The sequence below is a fragment of the Pleurodeles waltl genome, chromosome 3_1 (genome assembly GCF_031143425.1).
Source record: "Pleurodeles waltl isolate 20211129_DDA chromosome 3_1, aPleWal1.hap1.20221129, whole genome shotgun sequence".
In the NCBI taxonomy this organism is placed as follows: domain Eukaryota; kingdom Metazoa; phylum Chordata; class Amphibia; order Caudata; family Salamandridae; genus Pleurodeles; species Pleurodeles waltl.
Window position 1 is genome coordinate 1,777,674,658 of NC_090440.1, and position 22,993 is coordinate 1,777,697,650.

Here is a 22,993-nt window from a genome sequence, read left to right on the forward strand (position 1 = left end):
GAGATTGTGGCTTGAACCCTGATTTATTTTTGTATTGATGTTGATTGTCCCTTTCTCTCACACTGCTCTGAGCGCCAGTGAGCATTTTCTGTGCCACACATGTTGGGGTACTACACTCTGCCTAATATGGTAAGCCTCTTAATTATTTACCAGGGGTACTTCTTCCTGCCAAGCATTGCATTTTCCAGAATTGTGAAGTGTTACTAAGCACCTTATATGTTATATGGGTATGTTTTTGTTTGCGTAACTACACTATGTTACAATGCCGTGATGTAAGGCTTTGACCTACCAGCACTATGAGGATGTTCCCTCCCCAGCATGCCATTTATCATAATGTGTAGAATGCCCCTAGAGGTCAATATTACTCTGTGTTGTTTTCTTTTCTTTCCAGGTCAGTTTTTAACCTTGAAGGTATAATATATACTATTGTGGACGCCTTTTGGGTACGATTATCCCTGCATAGTCTGGTGGCCTAAAATTCATGAGTAGACTAGGATTTCAGTCCTGGTGAATTGTCCTGATCATTTCTGACATTAAATAGGCAAGAAACATGTCAACCTTCTATGTACATATCACTTTCTCAGCCATTTTGGACCATTGTATCCCTTGCTGGCCTATGTTATATCATTTTTTAATCATAACAAGGGAACCTGTATATTAAATAAGATTAGGATATTCCTTAGGTATTTTTATTCTCACTGCACATCAGTCTACTCGAATCACCACACAGAACATGGCACCTGAATCTTCACAATGAGACAAGATATAATAGAACTCTGGGAAAACAAACGTCATGGTGCCGTTTTAGGCATTGCAGCGCCGGCCCAACGAAGAGCTGCCTGATAATGAAGCATGACATCAATTTGGGTGTGTGAGGACCCTTGCTCCTGAGAGATCAGATCCTTGGATTGGGTTTCTCAGGTTATCTCTGATCTCTTTCTGCTCCTTTTTGTAACGTAGGAACTGTATACTCTTTCTAGTTACACATCTTATTTCTTCCATCTGCCATGCCATGCCAAATGGGTTAAATACAAAAAACTATCATGTCAAGTACATCTCAATATTATAAGATACTGACTTGAAATGTCAGGGGTTTTGGGTCAGTCCACAAGCGCCATAGAATCCCGGCACAACTCCATTGCTGCAAGGTGAACATAGTCTATTTACAAGAGACCCACCTGTCAAATCCTGAAGCCACTAAACCGCACAACAAGTGGAGGGATCAACTATTCACCACCACATACTCAGGGTTTGCCAGTGGAGCAGTCATTTGGTAGCAGGCTGGAATCTCCTTTGAGGCACAGGACACGAAAATCGGTGTTAATGGGCGATATTTCTTTGTCAGATGGTTCCTAGACGGTGAAATGTTGGTCCTGGGTAATATATATGCACCAAACACTGACCAAGACATATTCCTCCAATGCATATCCTCAACTCTAACAGAATGGCCCCATCTTCCTTGGCTGATGGGGAGGATCTTAACACAGTAATGGATGTTAGCCTAGACCGCTCACATCCTCGCTTACCGAGTGCAGGGGCCACCAAACAGTCGAAGGCCCATGATTCAAAAGTTTACATGGGAAAGACCCTTTCAGATCACAACCTACTAGAGTCCGTTTCGACCTGGGGCAGGGTCCGGACACTCATGCCTACATGTTGCATGCACCCAACACTACCATAGGATGCAGTCTTCAGTTACACCCTAGGCACTGCAATAGAATCATATTTTACTGAAAATGAAGATACAGCCTCCACACCACTTTTAGAATGGGGAGCATTCAAGGGTGTATCCATAGGCACTTTAACAGGTGCTAGACACTCTCTACTTCGTGATGTACATTACACAGAATCACAGTCAGCACCTTTTAAACGTGAATCAGTACATGACCCTACCATCTAAATGTCCTCCAAAACACTAGGATAGGTCATGTGGAACCATTAGAACATCTACAACTGATTGATCATAGGTTATATACACAACAAATACACTCCAAGGGTGACAGGGCTGGAACATTGCTTGCCCGCATGATACATCCACCACTGTCCCCAATCCTGATCCTGTCCATCTAGATTAAATTGTACTACACAAGCAGAGAGTCATGAAGCCTTCTGCTCATTTTACATTGAGCTCTACAGAGACCAACCTACAGTACCCTCCTTACAGAAATGATTTTCTCTGTAGCCTCAGACTCCCCCGAATTTCACTGTCATCTCAAACATTGGTAGAGTCCCCCTTAACACCAGACGAATGCAGACAAGCAATATAGGGGGTTACGTGCAAAAAAAAAACCTGAATAGACACATTGCCCATTGAATTCTATTCAACCGCTAGATCCCGAATGGGTCCAACTTTGGAGACATTATATATGGCGACCCTGGAAGCAGGTACTTTACTTTAATGCCCACCACCAAACAGGCTCTAGTCACCTCCCTGCTTAAACAGGGCCAAACCCCAGACAACTTCTCACATAGACCACTCTCCTTTTTAACTTCTGAATGAAGATCCTTAGTATAGTGTTAGCCTTATCGCTACTTCCTCTACTCCCTAAATTGGTCAATATTAGCCAATGTGGCTTTGTACGGTGTTGGAGCACCTCCCTTAAAATTAGATGCTTATACCAGATGATGGGGATTGCGCATGATTCATTCCCAAATGCCAGTTGCCTATCATTAGACCTCAAACAGGCTTTCGACTCCTTATATGTTTTTAGTCCTGAGAATATTTAATATACCTCTCACCTTCATCACCTGCATTAAACTATTGTACACCACTTCAATAGCAAGAGCCAAAACTGGCGCACACATCCAGAGCAATATCCGATCTCCAGAAGAACATATCAAGAGTGTCAATTGCACCCCTGTCATTCATATTAGCATTGGGACCTTTTGCACAAAAACAGACGGGAGACAACAAACTGGGTTATCGGGATATGATCTCAAACCCTTGCAGTATCTTCATACATTGTTGATATGCTAATAGATACTTGGGATTTCAACATGGACCTTACATTGATTGCCAGCATACTACACTCATTCAGCCCTGTCCGACCTGCAAGTCAACCATTCTGAATCATGTGCTTTTTCCTTCCGAAACAACATACCTCGTTACGCAATCACCATGGGCACAAAGACTATACTGGTCATATATCACACTTTCCAATGCCTGGGAATCCAGGTTTATAGAACACCCAGGGACTTATTAGATGGGAATTTACTTAAGGCCATTGCGGCTCTCTGAACCCAGGTGAAGTTCTCGGTTACTCTGCCCCTCTCCATAGCAGGTCCTCTGGCTATTTCCAAGATGGTTATGTTACCGAAATTATTATATTATTTATGCCAATTTACCGGTAATCATAGCACATCCTGTCGTAGTTTGACTCTTGCTCTAGGCTCATAAGTGGCCTCGCGATTCTGCCTTAGTCTCAAGGGGCACGACTGTGAATGAACCCTCATCGGGAACATTAGCAGTGCTTGGTTAACAGGAATCACTGGCTTAACAGCAAGACACACTTTAGGCAAGTGTTCGAAGAGGCACCATACGCAGCGAAAGACTGGTTGCACGCAGCATAGGAGTGGTCAGAATGACAATGACCAATCACGCTCCAATTCCTCCAGCAACAAAGCATTAAAGACCTGAACCATGCGTTCACAGCACATTTTTGCTGGTGGCAGTGGCTCCATTGCTTTGCGTAGCTGGAAAGACACAACCACTGCGAATCAGAAGAAATAGCAGCAATATTCTGCCAACCAATGCCAAAATTATAGGAAAGCCGCTAAACACACTTGAAAATAGTGAATGGATGGCCAATGGAATGACTCAGAAAACAGTCTGGGAGGTGGACACAAATCCAGACCCCACGGCCTTAAAGAAATAGACAATCCCAGTAGTGCTCGAAGCATTGAAAATTCTGGATGCCAGCTCTTCAAAGTGCTTGGGGAAGTTGGTATTTAACAGGGATTGTATCTCGGCTGATGAACTCGCAATCTGGAGAGCATACATCTCTCTAGCTGATGTCAACGCAACTTGTTTTTGGAACAGTAGTGCCTTTAGTCTGCTCAGCTTGTCATAATTTACACTAGCAGTATTCATGTAAAGCCACATTTCTGATACTTTTATCTCTCGTGTGGGGGGAATAAAACTTGACCACAACACGTAACGAACTTAGAGACTGAAATTGCGTAGGCAATTCCTGGTCGCATACCGCAACAGCTTTGGTCGTCAGCACCACATAACTTCCATTCCAAAGTACATGAAATGCTGGTTGAATCAAAGGGACAGGAGTACCCTTCAGAAAACAGGCCAAGTTTGCAACCCCTGCATTGGAAAGGCCATGAAGGGACACCTGCTTGCAGATCATTGAATGACTAACAGTAGTCTTGCATTCACTTCCACTGAGAAAGACCTCTGTTTTGCCATTCACACATTTGTATTCAAAGGTAACTCCCACTCTTTTTTATAGATCAAATCTGTTTATTGAGTTTTCAATTTTAGAACATCGCACATATATATAAACTACATCACTATATGTTAGCTTATTACATGCGAAACAATGAAAAAAACAAGAAAAAAGATTATACCGTTAACACAACTATGTTTCCCCACTGCTGGTTGGATATACATTAATCAGACGATCTCAGGTTCTAGTACCATGTGTTACAAGTCCAACTTTAACCTCTCTTCGAAGGTGACCTCCCAGGCAATCAATTCAAGTTAACAACCCTCAGATAGGTTGGGCATGTCAACTCTGAAAACTCCCCAGATAGAATACGTAGAAACGGTTGCCAAAGTTCCCTAAAGTCCCCGCCCCGCAGCTGTGCAGCCAAGGATAGCTTTTCCATGGCGAGAATAAACCATAGCTTGTGCAGCCAAGAGACTATTGACGGGATCTGCTCTGTTCCCCACACTGATAGCAAAAGTTGTACGGCCGCATTCAAGGCCAAGGCCATCTGCCGACCCTTCAAAGATCTTAGGGGAAAAGTGAGCGGGTTGGGGAGACCAAGCAAAACATACGCGGGGAATCTGGGGATCTGGGTATCAAAAGCCCTGTCCACGGTGTCTATTATGTCCTTACAATACCTGTGCAACTTGGGGCAATGCCACAGTAGGTGCACAAGCGTGCCCCCCCAACACCCCCTCCAACAGCTACTAGACTTATCATGATTCCAAGCATGGATCCTGTTAGGGGTGTAATACCAGTAGGAGGCTACCTTATAAGCTGTCTCAGTACCTGCTGCGTTATAAGCTGTGTGATGCACCCTATGGAAAACACTCTCCCACTCATCCTCAGATAGTTCCCTCTCAAGCTCCTTCTCCCATCTCAATTGACCCCTAGTTTTGATGGGACGGGTCTCTCCCCACAGGAGGGCATAGAGTTCCGAAACCACGTGCTTGTCCTCCTTTTTCATTAGAATCCATTTTTCAAATGGGGTTAACGGCCTGTCGATTAATATCCTATTGGCCGGAAGCAGTGCCCAGTGTCTTAATTGGTAGTACATCATCCTATCGGCCTCAGTCAGGCCAAATTGTTCCCTCAATCGATCAAAGGGGATAACCCCATGCTCATCGAATAAATATCCTACCTTTTTGCATCCCCCCTCATACCACCGACGCAATGCCTCCTGCTGTAAGCCTGGGCCAAAATCAGGGTTCGCGCCCAGTGGAGTCAGTGGGGACGGGAAAGTCGTCAAGCCCACCCTGCTGGCCACCCGATCCCACACTCTCATCGTAACCTCCATAATCGGGGATATATACAGCCCCTGCGCCCTGTGACAGCGCCTAAGCCAGGGTTCCTTCCATATGTGAGAGCCCGCCACTGCTTGGTCCATGAAACACCAATGCTTCTCCGAAGCTGGCCGGCTCCATTCCAAAAGAAAGCGCAGCTGTGCTGCCTGAAAGTATCGAAGGAGGCAGGGAACCGCCAGCACCCCCTCCCTCTTAGGGCGGTACAGAGCCTGCCGTGATATCCGCGCCGCCTTCCCTTCCCAAATAAATCTTAAGACCGCTGTTTGGAGGGACGCTATCGTTCTCGGGGGCGGTTCCAGCAGGAGCACCTGGAACAGATAAAGTATACGCGGAAGGATGGTCATCTTCACCGCCGCAACCCTACCCAACCAAGAAAGTTTAAGCCTCCCCCATGACTCCAAGTCGCGCTGCACTTCCCGTGTTAGTTTTGAGTAGTTTAACTTTACCGTACTGGCAACCGTGGCGCCCAGCTCAATCCCCAGATATTGGAGCCCCGAGGAGGTCCATGTAAAATGGAAACGGGCCCTCAGGTCCCTTTCGTGCTCCGCAGGGATAAACCTGCCCAGGGCCTGCGATTTAATCATGTTCATTCGGAAACCCACCCAAATTCCTCAATAACACCCATTAGTATCGGCAGTGAGTTCATGGGCTCCGCCAAAGTAAAAATAACGTCGTCCGCATATAGCGAGATGAGGTGTTCATCCCCCCCGAACCTCATGCCCGTAATCAGAGGATTGTCCCGGAGCCTCTGCGCCAGTGGCTCCATGTAAAGCGCAAACAGGAGGGGCGAAAGAGGACACCCCTGCCTGGTGCCTCTTTGGACGGCGAATGGCAAAGAAAGAGTCCCATTAACCCGGACCGCTGCCCGAGGTTCTTGATAAATGGATCGAATCCATGTTAGAAAACCTGAACCCAGTCCATAGCGTTCGAACACCTTGAACAGGTATGGCCAGTGGACCCTATCAAAGGCTTTCTCAGCGTCAACAGACAGGAAGAGCGCTGCCCTACGGGAACGCTCCATTTTATCCAAGAGATGGAGCAATCGCCTGGTATTATCGCTGCACTGCCTATGAAGTATAAATCCCGATTGGTCGGGGTCCACAAGCCCCGGCATATAATAGTTGAGACGGTGTGCCAAAATGCCGGTAAACAGTTTGACATCACTATTCAGGAGGGAGATCGGCCTATACGAAGCACATTCCTCTGGATCCTTCCCCGGTTTCGGGATAACAACGATAGTGGCGTCTAACATACTAGGCGAAAGCACACCCATCTGCCAAAAAGAGTTAAAAAGTCGCACCAGGACGGGAACAAGTTCCGCCCAGAAGGATTTATCGAAAAGCGCAGAAAAGACGTCGGGCCAGGTGACTTCCCGATCTGCAAGCGTGCAATTGCAGATATAACCTCCTCAGCCCTTATAGGATGATCTAGTGAGGCAGAGTCCGTCGCCAACATAGGTGTGATTGCTATGCCCTCTAAGAAGGACTCTGGGGCTACGTCACCGGGCTTCTCAGCCATATACAGACTTCGATAAAATTCCGCAAAAGCCTGCGCTATTTGGTCGCTCGTACGTGCCTCCGCCCCAGAAGGGAATCGTACCATTTTTATCAGTGACACTGCGTGCTGTGCTCTCAACCTATGCGCCAGTAGCTCGCCGGCCTTATTGCTTCCTACATAATACTTTTGTTTGAGTCGGACTACCGGATACTCTTCCCTGTCCCAGTCCAGCCGCCTCAGCTGCTTCCGGACCCTCTCGAGCTCTCGCCATTTTCTAGGAGCGCCGGTGCGTTTATGTGAGTGCTCTAATACCCTCACCCGCTGCTCCAGGTCCCCCCGGAGTCGAGTCCTTGCCTTGTTATCCCTAGAAGAAAGCGACATCACCTCACCCCTCAGGACAGCCTTCAGTGCCTCCCACAATATTGCAATGCTTGCTGTCCCGTTGTCATTAAAGCTAAGGTAATCTGTTATTGCCCTTCGAATCGCCTCAACCGTTTCGCCATTCTGAAGCATTGAGTCTCTAAATCGCCATCCTGATGGACCAACCCTTTCCATGTCTGTGTGAATCTCAACTGTTATCGGGGCATGATCCGACAAGGCCCGCAGCTCAATCGCCGGATCTCTAACTCTGGGGAGAAACTCCTGGGATGCCAGAAAAAGGTCTAGTCTAGCGTATGTTTTGGTTGCCAGTGAGTAGAAGGAGTAGTCCCTCAATGTGGGGTGCACCCTCCTCCACACATCCACCAGCCCACACTCCTTAAGCCACTGCCGCCCAGAATCTGACAAGGACCCAGTCTGACCGTACCATTGACCTGAGCGATCCAGGTCCCCATCCATCACCAAATTAAAATCTCCTCCCAGCAATACGGCACCATCCAGGAACTGCAAAATCGGTGTCAGAGACTGTCTCAAGAAGGCCTCCTGACGGGAGTTGGGTGCATATAAGGAAGCGATCGTGAGAGTGAGACCCCCCAATCGGATCCGCAAGGCCAAGAGCCTCCCCGGGACCTCATGCAATTTGGATATAAATTCCCCAGGGAATGTGCGTGAAAAAAGTATCGCCACCCCTGCATGCTTTGACGGCAGGGAGGACCAAAACTGCCTGGGAAACCACTTGGATCGCATACGGAAGATATCTTTAAGGATAAGTTGCGTCTCTTGCAGGAGGCATACATGACTCCCGGATCTCTCTAAAGCTGAGAGAATAGCTAGCCTCTTAGTAGGGTTATTTAACCCCCTAACATTTAAGCTTATACACTTGATGGACATAGCCTAGACTGAAAAAAGCAAGCCGGGGAGACAAGAGCACATCCTAGGACTACCCTCCACAGTATCATCTAGACCGCCTAATGCAAGCAGGCCTGGGATACCTTCTCAGAAGACCAGCATCGCGGGGGAAACCAACAGCAAAAAAACAAACAGCACAACAGGTGCATGTGACACAAAAGTCCTTCGGTCATCCATCCTCGCGAGGTAAAGTCTCCACGGGGCAGTAAATTCCGCACTGTCAGTAACTCGATCCATTGCACCCGCCGCCCGACCCTCTGCAAACGTCAACATACTATGACACCTGTGGCTGGCAGCACCCCCGGGCGCCCAGACTAGGCCGACATGCCGGCCACCACGCTGCTCAAAGCGGCTTCTCTCTCCGATCTCAACTCCAAGGACGTCGGGCGCTGCAACTTCCTTTTCTTCTCTCTTCTCCGCCACCGAGGAGGGCCCCCCGCCGACAGAGCCGCCCCCTCACTCCCCTCCCAGCCTGTGTCCTCAAGGCCCAAGACGTGGCCAGCCTCCGCAACTGATTTCACCTGCCGAAGCTGATCCTCCCAGCGGAAGACCAGGCGGAACGGATGGCCCCACGAGTAGGACACATTGTGTGGCCTCAAGTGATCCGTGATCGGCCTGAACTCTCTCCGTCTCTGCAAAGTCCGCACTGATAGATCCTGGAAGAGCTGGAGTTCATGCCCTCGAAAGAGGACCGACGGGAGGTTACGGGCCCGCTGTAGAATCTTTTCTTTGAGGACAAAATTGTGGAGACAGGCTAAAATATCCGGGGGGCAGTCTCCAGGGGCCCCCGCGCGCCCAGCACGATGCACCCGGTCCAAGACTACCTCCTGTGTCTCTTCTGTGCCAAGCAGGGAGCGAAACAAGTGTAGGAGGCTGGACTGGCTTGTAGTGAGTACCAAGGGGTACTTGCACCTTGCACCAGGCCCAGTTATCCCTTATTAGTGTATAGGGTGTCTAGCAGCATAGGCTGATAGATAATGGTAGCTTAGCAGAGCAGCTTCGGCTGAACTAGGAGACGAGTGAAGCTCCTACAGTACCACCTAGTGTCATATGCACAATATCATAAGAAAACACAATACACAGTTATACTAAAAATAAAGGTACTTTATTTTTATGACAATATGCCAAAGTATCTTAGAGTGTACCCTCAGTGACAGGATAGGAAATATACACAAGATATATATACACAATAGCAAAAATATGCAGTATAGTCTTAGAAAACAGTGCAAACAATGTATAGTTACAATAGGATGCAATGGGGAAACATAGGGATAGGGGCAACACAAACCATATACTCCAAAAGTGGAATGCGAACCACGAATGGACCCCAAACCTATGTGACCTTGTAGAGGGTCGCTGGGACTATTAGAAAATAGTGAGAGTTAGAAAAATAACCCTCCCCAAGACCCTGAAAAGTGAGTGCAAAGTGCACTAAAGTTCCCCTAAGGACAAAGAAGTCGTGTTAGAGGAATAATGCAGGAAAGACACAACCCAACAATGCAACAACGCTGGATTTCCAATCTGGGGTACCTGTGGAACAAGGGGACCAAGTCCAAAAGTCACAAGCAAGTCGGAGATGGGCAGATGCCCAGGAAATGCCAGCTGTGGGTGCAAAGAAGCTTCTACTGGACAGAAGAAGCTGCGGTTTCTGCAGGAACGCAAAGGGCTAGAGACTTCCCCTTTGGAGGACGGATCTCTCTAGCCTTGTGGAGTCGTGCAGAAGTGTTTTCCCGCCGAAAGAACGCCAACAAGCCTTGCTAGCTGCAAATCGTGCGGTTAGCGTTTTTGGATGCTGCTGTGGCCCAGGAGGGACCAGGAGGTCGCAAATTGAACCAGGAGGTAGAGGGGACGTCGAGCAAGACAAGGAGCCCTCTTACCAGCAGGTAGTACCCGGAGAGGTGCCAGAAACAGGCACTACGAGGATGCGTGAAACGGTGCTCACCTGAAGTCGCACAAAGAAGTCCCACGTCGCCGGAGAACAACTTAGGAGGTCGTGCAATGCAGGTTAGAGTGCCGTGGACCCAGGCTGGACTGTGCACAAAGGATTTCCGCCGGAAGTGCACGGAGGCCGGAGTAGCTGCAAATGTCGCGGTTCCCAGCAATGCAGTCTAGCGAAGTGAGGCAAGGACTTACCTCCACCAAACTTGGACTGAAGAGTCACTGGACTGTGGGGGCCACTTGGACAGAGTTGCTGGATTCGAGGGACCTCGCTCGTCGTGCTGAGAGGAGACCCAAGTTACGGGTAATGCAGCTTTTTGGTGCCTGCGGTTGCAGGGGGAAGATTCCGTCGACCCACGGGAGATTTCTTCGGAGCTTCTAGTGCAGAGAGGAGGCAGACTACCCCCACAGCATGCACCACCAGGAAAACAGTTGAGAAGGCGGCAGGATCAGCGTGACAGAGTTGCAGTAGTCGTCTTTGCTACTATGTTGCAGGTTTGCAGGCTTCCAGCGCGGTCAGCAGTCGATTCCTTGGCAGAAGGTGAAGAGAGAGATGCAGAGGAACTCGGATGAGCTCTTGCATTCGTTATCTAAAGTTTCCCCAGAGACAGAGACCCTAAAGAGACAGAAAAGAGGGTTTGGCTACTTAGGAGAGAGGATAGGCTACTAACACCTGAAGGAGCCTATCAGAAGGAGTCTCTGACGTCACCTGGTGGCACTGGCCACTCAGAGCAGTCCAGTGTGCCAGCAGCACCTCTGTTTCCAAGATGGCAGAGGTCTGGAGCACACTAGAGGAGCTCTGGACACCTCCCAGGGGAGGTGCAGGTCAGGGGAGTGGTCACTCCCCTTTCCTTTGTCCAGTTTCGCGCCAGAGCAGGGCTAAGGGGTCCCCTGAACCGGTGTAGACTGGCTTATGCAGAATTGGGCACATCTGTGCCCAAGAAAGCATTTCCAGAGGATGGGGGAGGCTACTCCTCCCCTGCCTTCACACCATTTTCCAAAGGGAGAGGGTGTCACACCCTCTCTCAGAGGAAGTTCTTTGTTCTGCCATCCTGGGCCAGGCCTGGCTGGACCCCAGGAGGGCAGATGCCTGTCTGAGGGGTTGGCAGCAGCAGCAGCTGCAGTGAAACCCCAGGAAGGGCAGTTTGGCAGTACCAGGGTCTGTGCTACAGACCACTGGGATCATGGGATTGTGCCAACTATGCCAGGATGGCATAGAGGGGGCAATTCCATGATCATGGACATGTTACATGGCCATATTCGGAGTTACCATTGTGAAGCTACATATAGCTAGTGACCTATATGTAGTGCACGCGTGTAATGGTGTCCCCGCACTCACAAAGTCAGGGAAATTGGCCCTGAACAATGTGGGGGCACCTTGGCTAGTGCCAGGGTGCCCTCACACTAAGTAACTTTGCACCTAACCTTTACCAGGTAAAGGTTAGATATATAGGTGACTTATAAGTTACTTAAGTGCAGTGTAAAATGGCTGTGAAATAACGTGGATGTTATTTCACTCAGGCTGCAGTGGCAGGCCTGTGTAAGAATTGTCAGAGCTCCCTATGGGTGGCAAAAGAAATGCTGCAGCCCATAGGGATCTCCTGGAACCCCAATACCCTGGGTACCTCAGTACCATATACTAGGGAATTATAAGGGTGTTCCAGTAAGCCAATGTAAATTGGTAAAATTGGTCACTAGCCTGTTAGTGACAATTTGGAAAGAAATGAGAGAGCATAACCACTGAGGTTCTGATTAGCAGAGCCTCAGTGAGACAGTTAGTCACTACACAGGTAACACATTCAGGCACACTTATGAGCACTGGGGCCCTGGGTTACCAGGGTCCCAGTGACACATACAACTAAAACAACATATATACAGTGAAAAATGGGGGTAACATGCCAGGCAAGATGGTACTTTCCTACACAACCCCCCCCCCAAACGAAGGACAATAAGACTAGCCATGACCAGATGAGTCTTCATTGTCTAAGTGGAAATATCTGGAGAGTCCATCTGCATTGGAGTGGCTACTCCCAGGTCTATGTTCCACTGTATAGTCCATTCCCTGTAGGGATATGGACCACCTCAACAATTTAGGATTTTCACCTTTCATTTGTTTTAGCCAAAGTAGAGGTTTGTGGTCTGTCTGAACAATGAAGTGAGTGCCAAACAGGTATGGCCTCAACTTCTTCAGAGCCCAGACCACAGCAAAGGCCTCCCTCTCTATGGCAGACCAACGCTTTTCTCTAGGGGTCAACCTCCTACTAATAAAAGCAACAGGTTGATCCTGGCCCTCAGAATTAAGTTGTGATAGGACTGCCCCTACTCCTAATTCAGATGCATCAGTTTGGACATAGAATTTTTTAGAGTAACAAGGGCTTTTCAGGACAGGTGCAGAGCACATGGCCTGCTTCAGCTCCTCAAAAGCTTTCTGACAGTTTGCTGTCCATAATACCTTTTTAGGCATTTTCTTGGATGTGAGGTCATTAAGAGGGGCTGCAATGGAGCCATAGTTCTTAATGAACCTCCTGTAATACCCAGTGAGGCCTAGGAAGGCTCTCACCTGAGTCTGAGTGGTAGGGGGAACCCAATCAATAATTGTTTGGATTTTCCCCTGAAGTGGTGCAATCTGTTCCCCACCAACAAGGTGTCCCAGATAAACCACCTTACCCTGCCCTATCTGGCACTTTGAAGCCTTGATAGTGAGGCCTGCCTTTTGCAGGGCCTCCAAAACTTTCCATAGGTGGACCAGGTGATCATCCCAGCTGGAGCTAAAGACAGCTATATCGTCCAAATATGCTGCACTGAAAGCTTCCAGCCCTTGCAGGACTGTGTTCACCAACCTTTGAAAAGAGGCAGGTGCATTTTTCAAACCAAAAGGCATTACAGTAAACTGGTAATGTCCTCCAATGGTTGAAAATGCAGTTTTAGGTTTAGCATCTTCTGACAATTTGATCTGCCAATACCCTGCAGTCAAATAAAAAGTGCTTAGATACTTGGCAGATGCCAGTGTATCTATGAGCTCATCTGCCCTGGGTATAGGGTGAGCATCAGTTTTGAGTTAGAAGTTGAGACCTCTATAGTCTACACAAAACCGCATTTCCTTCTTTCCATCTTTGGAATGGGGTTTTGGTACAAGTACCACAGGAGAAGCCCATGGACTTTCAGAGTGCTCAACCACTCCTAGTTCTAACATTTTCTGCACCTCTTGCTTTATGCAGTCCCTGACATGGTCAGGCTGCCTATAGATCTTACTTTTGACAGGTAAACTGTCTCCAGTATCTATAGTGTGCTCACACCAAGAAGTGGTACCTGGCACAGTAGAGAAGAGTTCAGAGAATTGATCTAGGAGATTTATGCAATGGTCTTTCTGCTCAGCAGTAAGACAATCAGCCAAAACTACACCTTCCACAAGAGCATCTTGTTCTGTGGAAGAGAAGAGATCAGGTAGAGGATCACTGTCTTCTTCCTGTCCCTCATCAGTTGCCATGAGCAGGGTGAGATCAGCCCTGTCATAGTAGGGTTTCAGGCGGTTGACATGGAGCACCCTAAGGGGACTCCTGGCAGTGCGTAAGTCAACTAAATAGGTGACTTCTCCCTTCTTTTCAACAATTGTGTGGGGTCCACTCCATTTATCTTGGAGTGCTCTTGGGGCCACAGGCTCCAAGACCCACACTTTCTGCCCTGGTTGGTACTGAACCAAAACAGCCTTCTGATCATGCCATTGCTTCTGGAGCTCTTGGCTGGCCTGAAGGTTTTTGCTGGCCTTTTTCATGTACTCAGCCATCCTTGATCTGAGGCCAAGTACATAATCCACAATATCCTGCTTAGGAGCTTTTAAAGGTTGTTCCCAACCCTCCTTTACAAGTGTGAGTGGACCCCTAACAGGATGTCCAAAAAGAAGTTCAAAGGGGCTGAAGCTCACTCCTTTCTGGGGTACCTCCCTGTAGGCAAAAAGGAGGCATGATAAAAGGATATCCCATCTCCTGCGGAGTTTTTCAGGGAGACCCATAATCATGCCTTTGAGAGTTTTATTAAATCTCTCCACCAGTCCATTTGTTTGTGGATGATAGGGTGTAGTGAACTTGTAAGTTACACCACACTCCTTCCACATGGCCTTTAAGTATGCAGACATGAAATTGCTTCCCCTGTCTGATACTACTTCCTTTGGGAAGCCCACCCTCGAAAATATTCCCAGGAGGGCCTTTGCCACTGCAGGTGCTGTAGTGGTCCTTAAAGGAATTGCTTCAGGGTATCTTGTGGCATGGTCCACTACCACCAATATAAACCTATTGCCTGAAGCAGTAGGAGGGTCAAGGGGGCCAACTATGTCAACCCCTACCCTTTCAAAGGGAACCCCAACCACAGGCAGTGGAATAAGGGGTGCCTTTGGGGTGCCACCTGTCTTGCCACTGGCTTGACAGGTTTCACAGGACTTACAAAAATCTGTTTGTGTCCTCAGACATTCTAGGCCAATGAAACAAGGGAACAAGTCTGTCCCAAGTTTTCATTTGTCCCAGATGCCCAGCTAGGGGAATGTCGTGGGCAAGAGTTAGGAGGAACTTTCTGTACTCCTGAGGAATCACTAATCTCCTGGCAGCTCCAGGTTTAGGATCCCTATGCTCAGTGTACAAGAGGTTGTCCTCCCAGTAAACTCTGTGAGAGTCACTGACATCCCCATTAGCCTGTTTGACAGCTTGCTGTCTTAGACCCTCTAATGTGGGACAGGTTTGCTGTGCCACACTCAGCTCCTCCCTGGCAGGCCCCCCTTCACCCAAAAGCTCAGCAGTGTCTGCTTCCAGCTCCTCTGGTGTAGGTTCTGCACAGGGAGGGAATTCTTCTTCCTCAGAAGTTGAATCCACTGTAGAGGGAGGGATAGTAGGAAGTGGTTTGCTTCTACTAGCCCTAGCTTTAGGGAGCACTTGGTCCATTGTTCCAGGATCCAAGCTTCCCTGTCCTTTTTGCTTTTTGGCCTGAGCCCTTGTCAAGGCAAAAATATGCCCTGGGATGCCCAGCATTGCTGCATGGGCCTCCAACTCCACATCTGACCAAGCTGATGTCTCCAAATCATTTCCTAGTAGACAGTCTACAGGTAAATCTGTGGCTACCACAACTTTCTTTGGACCAGTAACCCCCCCCAGTTGAGATTAACAACAGCCATGGGGTGGCTAAGTGTGTTGTTGTGAGCATCGGTTACTTGGTACTGGTGACCAAGTAGGTGTTGTTCAGGGTGGACCAGTTTCTCTATGACCATAGTCACACTGGCTCCAGTGTCCCTGTAGGCCTGAACCTCAACACCATTTATTAGGGGTAGCTGCTTGTACTTATCCATATTAAGGGGACAAGCAACTAAGGTGGCTAAATCAATAGCCCCCTCAGAGACTAACACAGCCTCTGTGGCCTCCCTAACAAGGCCAACCCCAACTAAGTTGCCAATAGTGAGCCCAGCTACTCCCTTGGATTGGCTATTAGTAGGTTTGCTCCCACCACCACTGCTATTAGTAGGGACACTAGGGGTAGCAGTAGGGGTTGTAGTGGTAGGAGGCTTGGTGCTTTTCTTTGGACAACTGGGATCTGTTGTCCAATGGCCTTTTATTTTACATAAATAGCACCATGGTTTCTTTTCTTTGTTTTGATTAAAGGAGGATTTGGACCCACCACCCCCACCAGAGTGTTTTTGTGGGCCTGATGAAGACTCATTTTTAGATTTGTCCCCACCCTTGTCAGAAGACTTACCATCCTTCTTTTTGTTGCCATCTTTGTCACCCCCTGTATGAACTTTTCTGTTCACCGTTGTTCTGACCCATATGTCTGCCTTCTTTCCCAATTCTTGGGGAGAGGTCAGATCAGAGTCCACCAAGTACTTGTGCAACAAATCAGACACACAATTATTAAGAATATGCTCTCTCAGGATCAAGTTATACAGGCTGTCATAATCAGTAACTTTACTGCCATGTAACCACCCCTCCAAGGCCTTCACTGAATGGTCAATGAAATCAACCCAGTCTTGTGAAGACTAATTTTTGGTCTCTCTGAACTTTATCCTGTATTGTTCAGTGGTTAAGCCATAACCATCCAGGAGTGCATTCTTAAGTACTGTAAAATTATTGGCATCACTTTCTTTCACAGTAAGGAGCCTATCCCTACCTTTTCCACTAAATGATAGCCATAGGATAGCAGCCCACTGCCTTTGAGGGACATCCTGTACAGCACAGGCCCTCTCAATTGCAGCAAACCACTTGTTAATGTCATCCCCCTCCTTATAAGGGGGAACTATCTTGTGCAGATTCCTGGAATCATGCTCTTTTGCAGGATGACTATGGGGAATACTGCTGCTGCCACCATGGGTTTCTAAACCCAACTTCTGTCTTTCCTTCTCTAATTCTAAAGACTGTCTATCCAAATCCAGCTGTTGCTTTTTAAGCTTCAGTCTGGTTTGTTCCACCCTCAACTTATTGAGTTCCCTTTCTAACAATCTGTCATCAGGGTTGGTGGGAGGGACATTTCTAGATACAGAGGTATGATGGGAATGAACAGAAGGAGACCTGTCCCTTACAGAGGGCACCCTAACAGCTTGGCTAACAGAAACATCAGTACCACTGTGGTGTGAGTAAATGCTTTTGCTATGATGTGAGACAACACTATTTGTATGGTGTGGCTCTTCATCATTACCAACTATGCTAGACTGTCTAGTAATGGGCAGGCTAGGAAGTTTCTTTCCTGAATCTTTTCCTGGGGGAGTCCCTGGATCAGATTGGGAACCATTAGCTACTTTTTCAACAGATGGGGCACTTCTAGCCTTATCCTGTTCTCTAAGCATGTTAAGTAACAATTCCAAGGAAGGATTCTTCCCTACACTCAAACCTCTCTCTATGCAGAGACTCCTTGCTCCTTTCCAGCTAAGGTGATCATATGCAAGTTTGGACAGATCAACATTTTGGCCTGTGCTAGACATTTTTAGAGAGAGTTAAAGTGATAGAAAAAGAGAAAAAAGTTTGTCAGAGCTTTTAGAAAGACAGAGAAAAAAAACTTTTAAAACTTTTTTGAACTTTTTAGAAAGTTAGAAGTACTTTTCAGCACTTAGAAAAGAGTGAAAAGAGGAAATGCAAAACTTTTTGGCAATGTGTATATACACTGAACTTGTTTTGTATATTTTTCTCTTATGAAAAGTACAATGACAAGAGTGGTAAGTAGTCTCAAAGCACTTATCCCACCACTGCACAACCAATGTAGGATGCTGGACTGGCTTGTAGTGAGTACCAAGGGGTACTTGCACCTTGCACCAGGCCCAGTTATCCCTTATTAGTGTATAGGATGTCTAGCAGCATAGGCTGATAGATAATGGTAGCTTAGCAGAGCAGCTTAGGCTGAACTAGGAGACGAGTGAAGCTCCTACAGTACCACCTAGTGTCATATGCACAATATCATAAGAAAACACAATACACAGTTATACTAAAAATAAAGGTACTTTATTTTTATGACAATATGCCAAAGTATCTTAGAGTGTACCCTCAGTGAGAGGATAGGAAATATACACAAGATATATATACACAATAGCAAAAATATGCAGTATAGTCTTAGAAAACAGTGCAAACAATGTATAGTTACAATAGGATGCAATGGGGAAACATAGGGATAGGGGCAACACAAACCATATACTCCAAAAGTGGAATGCGAACCACGAATGGACCCCAAACCTATGTGACCTTGTAGAGGGTCGCTGGGACTATTAGAAAATAGTGAGAGTTAGAAAAATAACCCTCCCCAAGACCCTGAAAAGTGAGTGCAAAGTGCACTAAAGTTCACCTAAGGACAAAGAAGTCGTGTTAGAGGAATAATGCAGGAAAGACACAACCCAACAATGCAACAACGCTGGATTTCCAATCTGGGGTACCTGTGGAACAAGGGGACCAAGTCCAAAAGTCACAAGCAAGTCGGAGATGGGCAGATGCCCAGGAAATGCCAGCTGCGTGTGCAAAGAAGCTTCTACTGGACAGAAGAAGCTGCGGTTTCTGCAAGAACGCAAAGGGCTAGAGACTTCCCCTTTGGAGGACAGATCCCTCTCGCCTTGTAGAGTCGTGCAGAAGTGTTTTCCCGCCAAAAGAACGCCAACAAGCCTTGCTAGCTGCAAATCGTGCGGTTAGCATATTTGGATGCTGCTGTGGCCCAGGAGGGACCAGGAGGTCGCAAATTGGACCAGGAGGTAGAGGGGACGTCGAGCAAGACAAAGAGCCCTCTTAGCAGCAGGTAGCACCCAGAGAAGTGCCAGAAACAGGCACTACGAGGATGCGTGAAACTGTGCTCACCCGAAGTCGCACAAAGAAGTCCCACGTTGCCAGAGAACAACTTAGGAGGTCGTGCAATGCAGGTTAGAGTGCTGTGGACCCAGGCTGGACTGTGCACAAAGGATTTCCGCCGGAAGTGCACAGAGGCCGGAGTAGCTGCAAATGTCGCGGTTCCCAGTAATGCAGTCTAGCGAGGTGAGGCAAGGACTTACCTCCACCAAACTTGGACTGAAGAGTCACTGGACTGTGGGGGCCACTTAGACAGAGTTGCTGGATTCGAGGGACCTCGCTCGTCATGCTGAGAGGAGACCCAAGGGACCGGTAATGCAGCTTTTTGGTGCCTGCGGTTGCAGGGGGAAGATTCCGTCGACCCACGGGAGATTTCTTCGGAGCTTCTAGTGCAGAGAGGAGGCAGACTACCCCCACAGCATGCACCACCAGGAAAACAGTCAAGAAGGCGGCAGGATCAGCGTTACAGAGTTGCAGTAGTCGTCTTTGCTACTATGTTGCAGGTTTGCAGGCTTCCAGCGCGGTCAGCAGTCGATTCCTTGGCAAAAGGTGAAGAGAGAGATGCAGAGGAACTCGGATGAGCTCTTGCATTCGTTATCTAAAGTTTCCCCAGAGACAGAGACCCTAAATAGCCAGAAAAGAGGGTTTGGCTACTTAGGAGAGAGGATAGGCTACTAACACCTGAAGGAGCCTATCAGAAGGAGTCTCTGACGTCACCTGGAGGCACTGGCCACTCAGAGCAGTCCAGTGTGCCAGCAGCACCTCTGTTTCCAAGATGGCAGAGGTCTGGAGCACACTGGAGGAGCTCTGGACACCTCCCAGGGGAGGTGCAGGTCAGGGGAGTGGTCACTCCCCTTTCCTTTGTCCAGTTTTGCGCCAGAGCAGGGCTAAGGGGTCCCCTGAACCGGTGTAGACTGGCTTATGCAGAATTGGGCACATCTGTGCCCAAGAAAGCATTTCCAGAGGCTGGGGGAGGCTACTCCTCCCCTGCCTTCACACCATTTTGCAAAGTGAGAGGGTGTCACACCCTCTCTCAGAGGAAGTTCTTTGTTCTGCCATCCTGGGCCAGGCCTGGCTGGACCCCAGGAGGGCAGATGCCTGTCTGAGGGGTTTGCAGCAGCAGCAGCTGCAGTGAAACCCCAGGAAGGGCAGTTTGGCAGTACCAGAGTCTGTGCTACAGACCACTGGGATCATGGGATTGTGCCAACTATGCCAGGATGGCATAGAGGGGGCAATTCCATGATCATAGACATGTTACATGGCCATATTCGGAGTTACCATTGTGAAGCTACATATAGGTAGTGACCTATATGTAGTGCACGCGTGTAATGGTGTCCCCGCACTCACAAAGTCAGGGAAATTGGCCCTGAACAATGTGGGGGCACCTTGGCTAGTGCCAGGGTGCCCTCACACTAAGTAACTTTGCACCTAACCTTTACCAGGTAAAGGTTAGATATATAGGTGACTTATAAGTTACTTAAGTGCAGTGTAAAATGGCTGTGAAATAACGTGGATGTTATTTCACTCAGGCTGCAGTGGCAGGCCTGTGTAAGAATTGTCAGAGCTCCCTATGGGTGGCAAAAGAAATGCTGCAGCCCATAGGGATCTCCTGGAACCCCAATACCCTGGGTACCTCAGTACCATATACTAGGGAATTATAAGGGTGTTCCAGTAAGCCAATGTAAATTGGTAAAATTGGTCACTAGCCTGTTAGTGACAATTTGGAAAGAAATGAGAGAGCATAACCACTGAGGTTCTGATTAGCAGAGCCTCAGTGAGACAGTTAGTCACTACACAGGTAACACATTCAGGCACACTTATGAGCACTGGGGCCCTGGGTTACCAGGGTCCCAGTGACACATACAACTAAAACAACATATATACAGTGAAAAATGGGTGTAACATGCCAGGCAAGATGGTACTTTCCTACAACAAGTCCATCACGTAGCCCCCAATGTCCCCTTTTTCGGCGCCCACCGGGGCCACCCGAATACGGATATTTTGTCTCCTTGAGCGATTTTCCAAGTCCTCAACCGCCATCTGGAGGAGGTCCTGCTGCTCTCGGAGGCGGACTACCTCCTGTTGCAGGCCCGCAACCTCTTCGCCACGAGGGATCTCACTATCTTCTAGCTGCGATACCCGTTCACCCAGGGAAGCGACCTCTCCTCGTATCTCCTTCACCTCCCGTGAGATGTCCCTTCGCAGCTCCTGTAGGTCCCCTTGGAGCGACTCAAACAGGGAGGTCAGAAAACCCTTTGTCACTGAAGAACTCTCCTCTGGCTCCGTCTCAACTCGACTTTCCAAGGCCCTCGTCTCAGGTAAGTCCTCCATCATAGGCCTAGGCGTAGAGCGCGCCCCTGCCAACATGTCCCGCACTGAGCGCTCGCGTTTGGGCTTCGATGTCACCATGGCGTGCCGGACTGACCTCACCTCACCAGCTCAACTCCGTGGGGCCACCAAGATCACTTTACCAAAGCCGGTCTGCGTGCACCACTCTCTCCGAGACTACGCCAGGGCACAGCTTCCAGCCGCCACCAGGTGCTATGGTCCTCTCCTTTCGCCCAAGCGCAGAACTGCATGCCAGCCCAAGCAAAATTTCAGGTGTTGGGATGTACAACCCAAAAGTCCGGGAACCAGATCCCCGCCATCCACCAGGTCCCACGCCTCACCAGTCTCACTCCAGGTCGCCCGGTAGTGGAGTCTCCGCAGTCACAGCCAGTCTAGCAGGGCTCCAGAAACATCTCTTCACCGCTCAGGCGCCATAAGCATCCAGCGCCAGGCCCCACAGCTCACTCCGGTCATCAGGGAGCCCCAGGAGGGCTCCTAGTCCTTTAAACCCTAGAGCCCCAGCTCCAGGGGGCCCCAGGGGGAAGGCCCGTCTCGCTGCCCAGGCAGCGCCCCACACCGCGCCGCGGCCACGCCCTGACTGTCGGGCCGATCCTCACTCCTCCCGCTGACGCGGCACAATCCGGCTCCGACTGGCACCGCCGCGTCCGGGACACCCGGGGAGAGCCGCACAACACGGGGAAAGCCTCCAGGCCTCCCTCAGGCTGGCCACAGGTCGCTTCTTCGGGCCGAGGCGGCGATGCGCAGTAAGGAACGTCTTAGCGCTCCGCCATCTTGACCACGCCCCCCACTCTTCTTTAATATAGCTATCGCCTAGTCGCTCGTACCTGCCCACATCAAGATGTTTCAGGCATTTCAAAATACAAAAAGTGAAAATGGGCAGATTATTGATGCCATGTAGGAGCCTTACTGTTGAAGGACTCTCCACAACTGTGAAAGGCAACTTTTCTAACTTCTCTATGTGAAGCATGGTGAAACTCGCTTCACTTTTACCCATTGCCTGTTGTTCCTTGGATAAATTAAAGGCGGTGAACAACTCACTACCATTAATGTACTTCCATGGAACTCAGACATTTTTCAAAGTCTGCAACGTCCAACCTAACTGCTTGATGGAACGCAGCTGACTTTGTCCATGATACAAAAGTAACTTGTCTGTCTGAATGATATTTATTGCAGACGACACTATGTTTGTCAGGGAATAAATCCTGTTGGAGAAAGTGTTCATGCTGTTATCGACAACAGCTAAAGCCTTTTCTAAGTTTTCCTTATCTATTTGCCTTAAACGTGCAGCAGCTTCTATCTGAGAAAGCTTCCAGATCTCATTATCCATAGCATAGATGAATCTTCTAGAGCGTGGCTTTCTAGGACCTAACAAAGGTCCTATAACTCTATATCCTCAGAAAGAGAGTTAAGATGTTCTTTAACTGCTGCTAATGTGTTAGTCTGTACCCATTTTTGGCATGGTCTACCCATACTGTGTATTGTAACTATACCCGTGTTTTGACCCAAGATGAAGCAAGGGTCTGGCCAGCTAATCTTGAAACCCCCTGAGGAATTAAAAAAACTTGCCTGACATCCATTGGTGCCTATTGGCCAAATTAACCATCCGCCAGGACCAGAAAGTGAAGAGTTATAGGTACCAGACTGAACCTTTGCATTTAGTTCTTCCTCAGTAACATTCAGGAAGTATTGCCAATTATCAAACTTTGCTAACCCCAGACAGGATGTTGTAGTGTCCCCAGTTGTTATAGCAGAACATTTCCCCATAATTCATTGTTGTATGTACATCATCACTTTGAAATACTGAATAGTCCTTCATTTCAGTTAACATAGAATCAACTGTCTCGACATCCCAATCATCAGATACAACACCAGGTGTAATTACATCTGT